A 4,414-nucleotide genomic window follows, 5' to 3' on the forward strand; every position below is an offset into this window, starting at 1 on the left:
CCACTGGACCAATTGGCAGCATCAGGATGGATGGTGAAGAGATTGAGATTGTTCACAGCTTTAGTCTGCTTGGCTCCACAATCAACACTCTTGGAACCAACAGCTAGGAAATTAAAAGACATATTACGATTGCAAAGTCTGCTGTTAGGGACCTCTCCAAAGTACTGAAGAGCAATGGTATCTCTCTGGAGACTAAGGTGCATCTGATACATGCCATGGTCTTTGCAATAACTTGTTCTGCATCAGAGAGTTGGACAATGGCTAAGGATGATAGAAGGAGAATTGATACCTTTGAGCTGTGGTGCTGGAGAAGAGTATTGAATGTACCATGGACTGCTAAAACAAACAGACTCATGCTGGAGAGGGTTAAACCGGGTGGCTCCTTGAAGGCAAGGATTCTGAGGCTTCATCTCACAGACTTTGGACATGTTGTAAGGAGGGACCGGTCCTTGGAGAAGGACATCATGCTTGGGAGGGTTGAGGTACAGTGCAGGAGGGGAAGGTTCTCTATGAGGTGGTTTGATTCAGTGACTGGGGTAATCGGGATGTGTGTGTCAGAGGCAGTGCAATTGGCACAGGACAGAGAAGAATTTAGGGCTGTTGTACATAGGGTCTCTATGAGTTGCAAGCGACTTGACAGCACATGACAACAACAACAACATGCATGTGTCTAGTGGCCATCCAATTGTCTTCTTTTGTGAAACGCCTCATATCTTTTGCCCATTTTCTAACTGAGTCATCGGTCTTTTTCTTGTGGAGATCTTCTAGTATTCTGTAAGTTTTCCTTATGGGACACTTGTCTCAAATGTCCTTGCCTGAGCTTCCCACTTCCTACCCCCCAATCTGTGGAATTTCTTTTCACTGTATTATGTTGGCTGGAAAGAGAGAGTACCAGAGGAATGTCTATCTGTATTTCATTGACTACACAAAGACATTTGACTGCATGGATCACAACAAACTGTGACTGACTCTGAGAAGAATATGAATCCCAGAACACTTGATTGCGCTTATGTGGAACCTATACTTGGAATCTATGACTTGACAGCACTTAACAACAACAAAAACAATACTTGGGGCAGGAGGCAGTTGTCAGAACAGAGAAAGGAAGCACTGCATGGTTCAAAATTGGGGAAAGTGTGCATCAAGGATGTGTCTTCATATTTTTTTTCAATCTATATGTGAAACAGATTATCTGGGAGACTGGTCTCTATGAGGAGAAGTGTGGCGTCAGGATCCGAGATAGACTCGTCAATAATCTACGTTATGCAAATGACACAACCCTGTTTGCTAAAACTGAGGAGGACTTGAAGAGCTTGCTGCAGCTTTTAATATGAACTGAAACGCAACATCAAGAAAACAAAGATTCTCACCACTAAGCCGATTGGCAACATCATGATAGATTTGTGAAGAGATTAAGATTGTTGACAGCTTCAGTTTGCTTGGCTCCACAATGAACACTCTTGGTACCAGCAGCCAGGAAATTAAAAGACAGATTGCATTGGGAAAGTCTGCTGTCAGAGACCTCTCCATAATGCTGAAGAGCAACAATGTCAATCTGGAAACTAAGGTGTGCCTGATGCAAGACCTGATGGTCTTTGCAATTACTTGCTATGTGTCAGAGAGCTGAACAATTACTAGGAATAAAAGAAGCCGTGATGCTGGAGAAGAGTATTGAATATACCATGGACTGCTAGGAGAACAAACAAGTTTGTCTTAGAGAGGATGAAGCCAACCTGCTCCTTGGAGGCAAGTATTCTGAAGCTTTGTCTGACATATTTTGGACATTTTGCAAGGTGGGATAAGTCTTTGGAGAGGACGTCATGCTTGGAAGGGTGGAGGGACAGTGTAGGAGAGGAAGACCCTCAATGAGATGGATTGATTCAGTTACTGGGGTAATGGGGAGAGGTGTTTTGGAGACAATAAGACCAGCACGGGATAGAGTAGGGTTTAGGGATTTTGTCCATAGGTCACTGAGTCGCAGGTGACTTGATAGCCCATAACCACAACAACATATCTAGACCAAGAAGCTGTTGTGTGAACAGAAGAAGGGAACACTGCATGGTTTAAAATCAGAAAAGTGTGTGTCTGGGTTTTATGTTTACTCTGTAATTAATCTGAATGCTAAGTGAATACTTTGTGAAGCTGGATTCTATGAAGAATGTGGAGTCAGGATGAGAGAAAACTCATCAACAACTTACATTATGCAGATGACATAACCTTGCTTCTAAAAGTGAAGAGGATCTTAAACGCTTGCTACAGAAAACCAAGAACTACAGTCTTTGCAGTGGATTGCATCTTAACATCAAGAAAACAAAGATCCTCACTACAGGACCAACAGCCAACATTATGATAGATGGAGAAAGGATTGAAGCTGTCAATGATTTCATTTTGCTTGGATTACCAATCAATAGCCCTTGGTACTAGCAGACAGAAAATCAGGAGACATTGTATTGTACAAGTCTGCTGTCAGGGACCTCTTAAAAATGTTGATTAGCAATGATGTCAGTTTGAAGACTAAAATGCACGTGATTCAGGCCATGAGCTTCTCAATTAATTACTTGCCACGCATCAATAAATAATAAATGAACAATAAACATGACAGAGGAAGAATTAATGACTTAGAATTCTGGTTTTGGAGAAGAATAATGAATATTCCATGGCATGCCAAGAGAATACACAGATATGTCTTAGAAAAAGTAGAGCCGGAGTGCTACTCAGAGGCAAAGGTGGTGAATCTTTTTCTTTCATACTTTGTACGTGTAGCTAGATGAGGCTATTCCTTGGGAAGGGACACCATGCTTGGAAAGATGGAGCGTAGAGGAGAGGAGGACCTGCATTGAGATAAATTGACATGGTGACTTCAGCAATGGGCTCTAGTGTGTCAGAGATGAGGAGGATGACACAAGATAGGGTAGAATTCAGCTTGGCTGTTCAGAGGGTCAGTGTAAGTCTAACTCAGCTTAACACCTAATTACAATTCATCAATATTATCTTTTCCTGACTGTGTATTTTTGGCTATATTTGTAAACCTATTTTGTCTTAAAGTGTATCAAGACAATCTTCCTTAGCAGTGAATGCCAACAAAGAACTTTGACTGGATATTGCTAGCTGGATTTGTCCTGAATCATTGCTTTTCCAGTTTTCCCATTTTCTTCCTCTTTTATGTGATAAGCCTAAGCAGTACTTCCCTTCTTCCTATAACAGCATTGTTCCCCTAAGAGAGCTCAGATCAATAAGGCTGGCAACAAATTGTCACAAGGGTCAGGAATACATCCTACATAAGTAGTGTTCCTTCCTAATGACCTTTAACTTTGCTAACAATTTGTGGGTTTGGTTGCCTAAAAGAGCATTGCACTGCTAACCCTAAATGTTATCTTTTTGGTAGTTCAGATTCATCAGTGGTTTCTCCGGAGAAAAATAGGCAACTCTCCTGTAGTTTACAGCCTCTGAAAACACTCTGGAGAATGTATTCTGGAAACATTCTAGAAATCTATGACTCAGTTCTGATTCAACAGCAAAGAGGGTGAGTAATGTGTATGCGAAATAAGAAATATGCTTATGACCTTTTAAAGAGTCACCATGAAGAAGAGATCTACAGTGCATATCCCACATTGATTAGCACATCTAACAAGAGAGACTTCCCCCTGAAGGCTAGTTGCAATCACCTCCACATTTGCATTATCTCCTTTTCTAAGATAATTCCATCTTTTTTCTCCTCAAAGTGCTAAATAGCTATCAGCCTTCCTCCATAGTCTTAAACTTAACCTACACATATTCCCACCAAATTTCCCTGAGATAGATTTGGGAAACCCTAGGACTCTGAAGCTCCATCTGACATATTTTGGGCATGTTGCAAGGAAGGACCAATTCTTGGGAAAGGACATCATGCTTAAAAGGGTGGACGGAGAGCACAGGAGAAGACCCTTGATGAAAGGGATTGACATAGTAACTGGGGTCAAAGGGAGAGGTGTGCTGGAGATAGTGAGACTGGAGACAGCACTGGCTTTAAAGCTTTTGTATATAGAGTTGCCATGAGTTGCAAATGACTTGAGGGTACAAAACAACAACAACATCTTTTCCTATATCTCTATCTCTATCTATCTATCTATCTATCTATCTATCTATCTATCTATCTATCTATCTATCTATCTATCTACAACTCAAACCTGGTAAATCACATAAGAGTTTTCCGTCTTTCTCCTGCTGATAAATGAGAACCTCCTATGGATTATGCCATCAGAGTTTTCTGTCCCATGTATACTGGCATATATACTGGTATTCAAGAAAGCTGATCACTACAACCAGGAGAAGATACAGTAGATGAATGGGATCTTCTAAGACTCAAATCCCTATGCACATCCAAAAACTTCTCCAACAGGGTAAAAACGGAAGCCACTGACTGGGAAAAAGTATT

At 41.2% G+C, this 4,414-nt stretch overlaps 1 pseudogene; it reads left to right on the forward strand.

Annotated features, from left to right (window-relative positions):
• Positions 1–4,414, forward strand: part of LOC102875598 — a 94,679-nt pseudogene that overhangs the window by 1,872 nt on the left and 88,393 nt on the right.

The sequence above is a fragment of the Elephantulus edwardii genome, unplaced genomic scaffold (genome assembly GCF_000299155.1).
Source record: "Elephantulus edwardii isolate Elephantulus edwardi_28Jun2011 unplaced genomic scaffold, EleEdw1.0 scaffold00199, whole genome shotgun sequence".
Taxonomy (NCBI): Eukaryota; Metazoa; Chordata; class Mammalia; order Macroscelidea; family Macroscelididae; genus Elephantulus; species Elephantulus edwardii.